We start from the raw sequence: 12,066 nt of genomic DNA on the forward strand, positions 1-12,066 counted from the left end.
AGTTATTTTGACTAAAGTGGTGCACAGTTATCAGATGCCACACTGAGCTTATACAATTTCACCTAGTCCAAAGGTACTTCTAAGGTGAATGACATTAACAGGACTACTAAATTAGGGTGAGGGGAAGTATAAAGGGTGGTACACAACTCAGAATGGTATAACCCACACACTATATCATTCTCACATAAACATACAAACATACAAACAGTTGCCACTACTGGGATTAGAAATTCTGTCTATCCAGTTATTTCTACTATATTGGTGCACAGTTATCAGATGCTCCATGGAGCTTATACAATTTCACCTTGTCCAAAGGTACTTCTAAGGTGAATGACATCAACAGGACTACTAAATGGGGTGAGTGGAAGTCTAAAGGGAGATACACAACTCAGAATGGTATAAACCACATAGTATATGATTTACACACACACACACACACACACACACACACACACACACACACACACACACACACACACACACACACACACACACACACACACACACACACACACACTTGCCAGTATTGAGATTAAAACCCCTGCCTATCTAGTTATTTGTGCTGTAGTGTTACACAGTTACTGTATGTGATAGAGAGATTACTGGACTAACTGGACAAAAGGGCTGATAACTGCACAGCTGAGGTAAAGTACTACAGGTGGCAGAAAGTCTGCCTTCAGTTTTTCCCCTAACATCTTGCTAGTTCTTTCTGTCTTGCACTTCAAATAGCATAATAGCTCTGTACTTCAAAAGGTTATTGTATCAATCAGTGTAGTACACCTTGGAGTCATCAGCAGTACTCGTTCCTCAGAGAATTAGCCCCAGTACTTAGTAGTTATGACCACCCCTCCTGGCATGATTGAAGTGCAGTATTCTGTGCTTTTGCCCATTAACCTGGTGCACTTGTCCATTCTGAGGCACTGTTGCAACTGCCTCATGTACACAGGCAACCCTTTCCTCTAAACTCCAAACAGTCTGACCTGTGAGAGTTACCCCTATATCACCAAATGTGGAAATATGCACTCTACTGCAAAGACTGCACTAGCTCTTCAAGAGGATAAGGTCAACACCTGCACCACACCATGTGGAACACATAGCTCGCCACAACACCCACTATGACAGCCCTGACATATACTGAAAAACCACATGCCCACCTTCACAGAGGAATTCAAGGGACATTTACCCAAACAGCACAGACCAGCAAGACAGACACCCACTCAGACTCCATGACACAGCACATGCCAAAGGACACATATTTCACCCACACAGTGTGCCCCTCAACCTAAGTCCCTAAGGCTAACCACCTTGCACAATACAGTAATCATGGGTGACTCAATACTGAGGCACATAGATGTCCCACTCACTAGATTGATTATGGAGGCAGTAACAGCCATCTTTCTATCACATGCCAGCATCCAACACATGACACACCGAGTCAGGGCCCTCCATAACACCTACAAGTATCACTGTCATCATCCATGTTGGTATGAATGACCTGGGACACACCTCTCTGGACTACATGATAAGAGACTATGGCCTAACTCTTAGATTATGTGGTCCAGGCAGGTGTGACAGTAGCCTGAGCAGTATACTACCATCACCCAGAATGATGCTGTAGTACTATCAATAAATGATTGACTGCAACATTGGCTTATGTGTTGTGTGTCATTCTCAGGGGATCCAGTATCTCTCTGCTTGGGATAACATGATTGACAGACCTCAATGCCTTGCCAGAGATGGCCTGTATCTCTCACCCCTGGGTTTCCAAGTACTGCCTAAGCGTTGTGCCACCCCTATAGTGCCTTATTAGGCAGTGTTCAAAATCAAATTGCCACCATAACAGCTAGACATGTATGCAATCTGAGGGTCATGCTGCTCAATAGTAGACATCTAATTGTCAAGATGCAGTCACTCAAAGCACAGCTCAAAATGGGAGAACATTGACATTTGTGCTGTAATGGAGAACTGGTTCACAGCAGCAGACAGCAGACAGCAGCCCTGCACTTACAGGCTATGACACACTCCACAGCTGTCAGCCCAACAACATGGCCCACACTTCCACAGGTGATGGTGTCTTCATATTCATAATGGATATGCACACCTCCAGACTAGTATCCCAGCATAATGCATCTGAGATACTTCAGGTACAACTGACTTTGGGTAATAGTGCAATCCAGGTCATAGCCTGCTATGGGCCCCCATCTATGTCTCTAGACTGTCAATCCATATTCATGTCCCTAGACTGTCAAGCCACATTCCTCAACACCCTGGCATCTATGAAGGTCCAACCCAACACTGACATAGTAGGAGACTTCAACTACCCCTCTATCAACTGGGAAAAAGTAGTCACCATCAATACACTGGCCCAATGCTTCCTGGAATTCATCAGTTCCAGTGTCCTGGAACAGCTCATACTGATCCCCAGTAGAGGATGCCACAACCTTGACCTGTGTTGATTATTTACATATGGGACTGTTGCTCAACCACAGTTCTCAGTCCCTACCTGGTTAGATCCAAACATAATGTAATCAACATGGAACTCAACATCTCACCCACACCCACCACAAAGGTAACCACCTTGAAAAACATCTCCAAACCTGACTTTGTGCCAATGGAAAATTGCTGCATGACTGTTAAATCATACACATATGAACTGTACAAGCATGTACATTAATGCATGGTACTACCCATAGCCAATAGAACCAAGATGCTGTCCTCGGTGGTGTCCCAAGACTAGGAAATCCCCTTATTAGCATCAACTACAACTTGAGATCCGTCATGGACTCATCTGACAACAATCACAACATCCTTTGATAGCTATATCAACAACCTCCACAGCAATACCCACAAGTGCTGTGAGTTACTGCACAATGCTAACTCCTATACAGAGACAACAGTCTTGCCAACACATTCAGTGCCAGCCTTACCCCCCCCCCAAGGGAACAATCACAATGCACAATGGCAGATGAATGCCAGGCACCCAGCATTACTGTAGGCCAGGTTAAACCTGCATTGTCCACAGGCAAGAATACAGCTTCCATGGTACCCAAACATATCTGTGGCTGTGTTCTATATGATGTACAAAGAGACCTGGCACCACATCTGTGTGCTCTGTTTAGTCACAGCCTCACTTCAAGCTTTGTCCCTCCAAAATGGCATACTGCTACAGTCATCCCTCTCCTTAAAGGGGGAGCATCTACAGACCCTAGGGATTATTGGCCCATTAGCCTGACAAGTCTACTATGTACAGGTATGGACTGCATCATCATGGACCTGACTGACCAAGATATATGTGATCTAACTCTGGACCCCTCAGAGTTTGGCTTTGTGAATGGCAGATCATGTCTGCTCAACCTGGTTGACTTCTTTGAGTGAGTCACCAGGGCTGTGTATAACAGTAAGGCATTGCAGACAGCCTACCTTGATCTGACCAAGGCTTTTTCTACCATTCCTCAGTCAGGAATTATTGATAAACCCACAAAACTAGGCATCAACCCCTATATCAGTGGGTGGGTTGAAAATTGGTTCACAGAACACACAGTGTGACAGTGGGAAATTCCAAGTCAGACTGGCAAGAGGTCACAAGTGGAGTCCCACAGGGATCAGTACTGGGTATTGTCCTGAGGAGCATCTACTTCTCAGGAGTCCAGCCCAACACAGAGGAAATCTGGTCACTAAGTTCACAGAGGACTGTAAGCTGGGAGCTATCATTAACTCCACAAGTGATGCAGACATCCTACAGAAAGGCCTCACTAAGACCAATGAGTGGTGTGGAAACCATGGCCAGAAGCTTAACACCACAAAATGCATCATCATCCCCTTTGTTAAAACACTCAGTTCCCAGTAAGTACCACATCGGTGGGAGCCCAATGAACACTGTAGACATTATGAGAGATCTGGGAACACAGGTTGACAGCAACTTCTTCTTCAGCCACCACATTGCCACTGTGGTCAGGAAGTCCTTCTATGTGGCACATTGCATCTAGGGTTTTGCATCCAGGAAGACATAGGTAATGATCTCTGTCTACTGTTCTTTCATTAAACCACTCATCAAGTATTATGGCCCATTTGCCATGTACCTCACTAGACACCTGCAACAGCTGGTGAGGACACAGAAGCCCCTCACAAAGAGGTTCCTAGGCATTAAACATATGTCCTACACAGACAGACTCAGAAGACTCCAGCTATTCTCTGTGTCATATCACCTAGTTAGAGGCTATCTGTGCTGACTTACAAAGCCATGTCTGACTCAGCTGTTTTAAAAAATGATACATATAAAGACATCCCAATCCCTCCACACCACACACTGCCAAGACTTCTACCTCATTACCACAATTGCCACAACATCCTGGTGGGACAGGTCCCTCACCAAGAGACTGCACATGCCCTGAAATACACTTCCCATACATGTCATGCAGAGCACCTAGCTGACCCTGTTTCAGAGACGTCTTGATGAGTGGATGAGTAATAGACAGTTCACCCCAAGGATCACTGCAGTGGCTCTAGTTGATACAGTCACTGAGAAGTAACATCAGGTAGCATAATGGCAGGGCCCTTCTATGGGCTTGGTTTGTAAAGCCTCCTGGGCCATTAGCCTCCTACACACTTATGAGCCTATAAATGGAAAGACAGCAGGACTGAAGTAGGGCAGTGGGTGTTAAACTTATTAAAATGCTTTGCCCTACAGACACACTTCCCAGATGTGAGAATAGAACCCCTATCTACTTAGTTATTTGTCCCATGCTGTTACACAGTTATCGCACATGCTACAGGGCTTATTGGACTGAGAACGGGCCAAAGGTGCTGATATGGGAAATGACATCAGCAAGACTGATAAAGTAGGGCAGTGGGTGTTAAACTTATCAAAATACTTTGTCCTACAGACACACTTGCCAGATATGAGAATAGAACCCCTACCTAACCAGTTATTTGTACCATAGTGTTACTCAATTATCACACACGCTACAGAGTTTACTGGGTTGAGATCTGGCCAAAGGTGCTGATATAGGAAATGACATCAACAGGACTGATAAAGTAGGACAGTGGATGTAAAACTTAGCAGAATGCTTTGTCCTACAAACAGACACACTTCCACACAAACACACACACTTGCCAGATGTGAGAGTAGAACCCCTACCTAGCTAGTCATTTGTGCCATAGTGGTTACACAGTTATCATACCTGCTACAGAGCTTACTCATACGTGCTACAGAGTTTACTGGGCTAAAAGCTGGCCAAAGGTGATGATATTGGAAATGCCATCAGCAGGACTGATAAAGTAGGGCAGTGGGTGTTAAACTTATCAAAATACTTTGTCCTACAAACAGACACACTTCACAAACACACACTTACCAGATGTGATAATAGAAATCCTACCTAATTAGTTATTTGTACCATAGTGCACACAGTTATCACATGCACTACTGAGCTTATTGAGCTGAGAGCTGGCCAAAGATGCTGATATGGAAAATTACATCAGCAGGACTATAAAGTAGGGCAGTGGGTGTTAAACTTATCAAAATACTTTGCCCTACAAATAGACATACTTATACACACAGAGAACCCCTACCTAACTAGTTATTTGTAACATAGTGTTATGCAGTTATCGCACGTGATACAGAGATTACTGGGCTGAAAGTTGGCCAATGATGCTAATATGGGAAATGACATCAGCAGGACTGATGACGTAGGGCAGTTGGTGTTAAACTTATCAAAATACATTGCCCTACAAAAAGACACACTTCCACACACACACCTCTGCTTGCCAGATGTGAGAGTAGAACCCCTACCTAAGTAGTTATTTGTACCATAATGTTACACAGTGATCACACACACTATAGAGCTTACTGAGCTGAAAGTTGGCCAAAGGTGCTGATATGGGAAATGACATCAGCAGGACTGATAAAGTAGGGCAGTGGGTGTTAAACTTATCAAAATACTTTGCCCTACAAACAGACAGACATACACACACACACACACACACACACACACACACACACACACACACACACACACACACACACACTTATCCGATGTGAGAATAGAACCCCTACCTACCTACTTATTTGTACCATAGCGTTACGCAGTTATCACACACTATAGAGTTTACTGGGCTGAGAGCTGGCCAAAGTTGCTGATATGGGGAATGACATCAGCAGGACTGATAAAGTAGGGCAGTGGGTGTTAAACTTACCAAAATATGTCTGTTTACAAACATACACACCCACACACACATTTGCCAGATACAAGAGTCGAACCCCTGATGAACTAGTGTGTTAAGCATTTATCGCGTGAACTACTGAGGGTACAGGGCTTACAGCTGGCCAAAGTTGCTGATAAAGAGACTGACATCATTTGGACTGATAAAGTGGGATAGTGGGAAGTGTTGGGGGTGGGAATGGCATAAAACTGTTTCACCTAGAAACAAGCAAACACACAACTCCCTCAGTCTTGCATATACAACTGTCTCTCTCTCTCACACACACACACACACACACACACACACACACACACACACACACACACACACACACACACACACACACACACACACACACACACACACACACACACACACGCACACACACACACACACACACACAGTTGCCAATATTGAATTCTGAACTCCTACCTATCTAGTTATTTGTACTATAGGGTTCCACAGTTATCACACATGCTACAGAACTTATAGGGATAGCAGGTGTCCAATGGTACTTCTTAGGTGACTGACAGCAGCAGATCCTGTGCAGTTGGGCAATGTGAACTGTGCTGAGTGGGAACAGTTTGCTAAGACTTAGACCTACAGAGAGAGACACGCACAGGCAGGTGATGTGATATTAACTCCCCAACCTCAGTACTATTACACAATGGGACTCACCTTTTATGCTTGTACATGCAACTGTTTAAAGCCAGTATGCCACTGTTCACAGCAGGGCATCACTGTATGCCATTCAGGGTACCCATGTGTGTAACCCACACTGCTGTGTGTGTCCCCCTGTGTCTCTCTATCACTGTCTGTCTGTCACTTCCCCACATCTATGTGCATGTATGCTTGACATATTTAGTTATCTGTTGGCCATCTATGTATGCCTGTGTGTCACAACAATGGATGCAGATATATCACATTTGGGCCACCTACAGCTACCTGGGGATAATCCTGTCTGATGTGTGTGTGTAGGGACAGTTAAGGTGTAAATAGCTGTCTGTATGCACAGATATAGCTAAACAATATAGTCATAGACCAATGTAGGTTCCAAGATGTTCTGTGATTCTCTAAGTATAGGAACATGCCCAGTGTAACCCTGTATAGTTAGAGTGGGACTCCATTCCAGAGAAAAGTGTACTTCAGTCCAGGGTTTTGCATGCTACAGACATACCTCTCAGGAGTACAGAGGACTTTCCTTGGGGTAATGGTTTGTTTTGGCAGACATTTTGTGACATACCTATATTCTGATAGTGCAAAGTATTGTGTCATTACCTACTGTCAGACATCCTGAAATCATCACAGTGCTCTATCACAGGAATATTGGTCGTATGATGTGTAGACTGATATTACGATGGCACCTATCTACATTCTTGCCCAACAAGGCCAGTTGGGAGGTGTGGCTATAGCCAGTTGAGTGCTAGTCCAGCAACATGGTAATATACTGGCTGGGGATCTTCTGCTTCTGTGCTATCTGTGTAACCTAAGATGTCATATCCCGGTATGGTCATACCTCTCTGCTGTACATTTTTTGGCTGATTGTCCAGGTGTTTGGCTAGAGGTTCTGTCCAGTCTGCATAAACATGTGTTTTTATGGCAAGTTATTTCAGTGTAACTGAAGAGTGATGTTTCAAAATTTTGATAGATATTACTGTGTCAGCTTGCATAAACTTCAGACAATTCCCGCTACTGTAAACCCCTCACCCTACCAACTTTCTCAGTATGTCAGGGCAATATTTACAACACATGCCTATCATTATGCCTTTGTTCCACATTTACTTCTGCCCTTGTTCAGACATGTTGCTGTCAGAGGTTTGGCGTTATGGTTGTGGGTACAGACTGCATTGTACTGTGCAGGCATGTCCATTATATACAAAAGCAGACATAAACAAGGTTAAAAAGCATTATTATGCACAAAAGCCCTAGCACATTGGCTACACAGCCCTCAATAAGTCCATTCTATGTATAGCATATTCCATATAGCACTGTGCCTTCCAGGTATGTTATTTCACAGAGCAATAGGTATCACTGATATGCATAATCATCAGCACTGCAGTTATCTGCACATGACCCTGTGACAGACAGCCTCTACCTAGGCCAGTACAAGATGACAGCCAGGAGAACATGCTGGCCAGATCCTGACAGTATTCATCACACATACACATAGCTCATTGACTCCTGCATATTGAGCATATGCAACATGTTTTCATGTGTATTAGGACATCCCAACCAATCTGTGTTATGGTGCTATTTCCCTGCAAACATACATGTTACTGCATTTCTGTGGGTATATTGGGGGGCACACCTCTCAACTGTACACTTTTGCAGATACTGTGCTGACATTTGTTTTACATTTATGTTTCCATTTACCATACTATTGTGCCCTGTCTTAGGGACTACAGGCATATCAATAAAGAGCACAAGTGAGATTGTAATGGCATGCATTTGCATGTCAGACTTGTTACCCTTCAGAGTCTTACTGCAACTGTGAGACCTGCTGTGTTATAACTGTGTGGGTCTGTAGGGGGGGTGATTCAACATTGCTGCCATTTGTGGAGCTTTGCCAGACATGTATCTCCTGTTTTCTACAGCTGACTTGCTGTGTGAGTCTGAGGGGTGGGTATGGGACCCCACACTAACATATACAGCTGTGAGCTATGATCCCCACTTAGTTGTCCTCAAACATATACTGCTGTGGGATTTGCCACCTTGGGTAATAATGCATAGTGTTGGGAGGCCAGTATTGGGCAGACATTACCTGGTGTCCCACATAGCTGTCAGTTGCTATCCCAGTAATCCACCCCATTCCCTTGCATGCATGCAACAATATCATACAAATGCAACCAGAACATACTAATACATTAATTTACTGTTAAGGTGAATGACTTACCTTGTGCCTGTGGCAGCTGTGTGTATAGTGCTTGAGCGCTGCCTATGTTGGGTGCACATAGTACATTGTCTATACATGGTAAATTACAGGTAGTGTGATGTGTGTTTCATCCCTTTTTACTCTGTGTGCAAGTAGAGAGATGTGTCAGTCCCTGGGTGCCTACAGTTTCAGTGTGTGTGCTATGCATTGCCTCTTTGCCAAGGCCTGGGCATATTGGGCATGCATCCTTCTGCCTACAGGGGCAGGCTTAGGATGTTCCTCCTCCGAGTCCCTCTGTGCCTGTGGCAGCCTTGGCAATGGTGGGGGGCTGTGTGGCCCTGCCTCATGCTGTTCCTGCTGAAGCTGTTTCCACAGGATCATATTGTCTAGCATGGCACATACTATGAACATTTGTGTACATGTAGCTGGAGAGTACTGCAAGGCTCCACCGGATATGTCCAGGCAGCAGAACCATGACTTGAGCATCCCAAATACATGCTCTATAATGATCCTGGTTTGTGTGTGTGCCTCATTATGGTGTTCTTGTTCGGGTGAGTGTGCATTTCTGATGGGTGTCATCAGCCATGGCTCCAGTGCATATCCAGCATCCTCCACTAGATGGCCATATGGAATGTCCCCCCTGGCAAATGCTTGATACAGCTTTGAGCAATGCCAGATGTGGGAGTCATGATAGCTTCCAGGGCTGCCAGCATACATGGACATTGCACATGACCTGGCAGTCGATGGAGGGGAAGCCCTTGTGGTTTATGTAGACCCTACCCTGCCCACTAGGTGGTGCTTTGATGTGGATGTGTGTGCAGTCTATGGCACCCAGTACCTCCATGTAGTCTGCTACATGGTGGAAGAGGCTCATATTGCTGGACCACTCCTCACGGGTTCTGGGGAAGTATATGTGCTCAACAACATGTGGTAGCATGGCATGCAGGAACAGGTGGAGTACCCTGGATTCAGATGCCTGTGAAGCCCACATGATGTCCCCAGTAGGTCTTTGGAAAGTACCTGTAGCTAGTATTCTTAAGCCTACACATACCTTAGTATCCACTGGGATGGGTTCCCCTCTGTTCATTCTGGCTCTGAGACGAGCCCAGTAGAGTTCAACAAGTTGCTGAAGTATGTCCCTGTCCAACCTGTAGCACTCTACTATCTCCAGGTCATGTAGCCCCTGGTAGGTTACCCTGGGTCTGAATACTCTTCTCCTCCTCCTGAGTCTGGGGTTGTTGTCAGCATTATCCTTCTCACCGCCCTTAGCCTCTAGCACATACTGATGTATCAAAGTGATGGCAGCCCCTAGCATTTTTTCAGTTAAAAGTCCCAGGTTTACTCCAAAGGTGCAGAGTTTTTGGGAAAAAACAAACTGAGGGGTGTTTGCATACTTTATAGTGATGTGATGCAACTGCTACCCGTGTGATTGGCTGTCTATGATACATTCCAGCTGCCAGCTGTATTACTCATGTCTTTGAATTTGCCATTGTGAGTGTTAGAGGCATTAGTGGTAATTTGTGCATGATTGCCTTTATTCTGCTGTTGCCCTTTTTTTAATTTTTTTTTTTATTTACGTCTTCTCCCATTTTCAGCTATGCAGCCACCTGATAGCTGTATTATTGGGTGTTTTCAATGGCCCAGAGTGAGTTGCAGAGTCTCATATTACTGCTTTGTAGTGCATTTACTCTGTTCTGCTATTTCCTTTTCTTTCCTATATCCTTCCTGTTTAAGCTGCAGGGCACACTGTGCAAGCCAGTTGAGCTAGTGCAAACAATGCCTTGAAGAAAAGGCTGTGCCCTGGATATGAACACGCTTAGTGTTTCTGCGCTTAGCTAAGCACAGCTAAGCTATCTGGGACACACGCCTTCCCTTAGTTGTGTTTAGCTAAGTGCAAACCGGGGCAACAGAGCTCATATGTGCTTATAGAAAGTATGACACACCCCCCTTTGATGTCATCTAACTCTACTCTTACATGGTCCTGTTTTAGCACCTACACGGTTAGGTGCAGTCTGACACTTAGAAGAAATCTGTGATTCAGTATAAGTCTCCTGATTAGCATACACCGCTGCCTTACTCCATAGTTGCTGCACTCACACAGAGCCTTTCCCCTTAGCAACCACTGTATCCCTGTACTGTTTTCATTCTGCATGCCATTGATTATAATGGCAAAATGCAGATTTCACATTAATTTGTGTTTTTACATTTTTTTTTTATTTCCCCCACAATCCCGTTTGTATGCTTAAATGGCCGAGATCAGCCAAAAAAAAAAAACTTTTATTTTTAAAAAAATAAACTATTTATAATGTAAATGGCCACATATTTGGCCATTGGCATGCCTAATAAATGGAATACATGCTTGATTTGAGTCTGTCATGCCTCTGTTTTCTTATTAGCAGAAATGTATTCAGCTACTAGCCGAATACATTTCTGTACCCAACACTGTTTCTACACGGAGACCTGTCTACTTTCTGAATCACTAATTCAGCTCATATGCATGGTTTTCACCAACAAATGAGCTGATTAGCATACTGCTTGGCTTTCTATGCAGGAACAGTGTAGGGCCACTCATGCACGTCAAAATGGCAGGTTCCTGGATCGCTTGGCGGCCATACTCTGTGCAGGAGCGGCTACACTGCTCCTGCATGGAGCTTAAACCTTCGTGAATCCCAGGGATTGTTTTTATAATTCCTAGTTTATTCGGTCATTTGCTGAAATTCTTTTTAACTAAACTATTACATAACTGAGTGAGCTCTAATCCACCTAACTAGGCCTGGAACAAGACACCTAAAAATCCTATAACACACTAAGGAAAGTTAATTCATATTTTAGCATTTATGTAACTGCTGCCATTACACAGGTAAAATATTTGTTTTTTCTGCTTCCATGAATCCCCTTGTCAGAGACATCATTAATAGCCGAAGACAAAGAGATGTTTGGGTGCTTTGATGCTATTATATAAGCAATCTGTATGAGCTTTGCTTCCAAAATCATGT

The sequence above is a fragment of the Protopterus annectens genome, chromosome 7.part0, assembly GCF_019279795.1.
Source record: "Protopterus annectens isolate FY-2018-M chromosome 7.part0, PAN1.0, whole genome shotgun sequence".
NCBI lineage: Eukaryota > Metazoa > Chordata > Ceratodontiformes > Protopteridae > Protopterus > Protopterus annectens.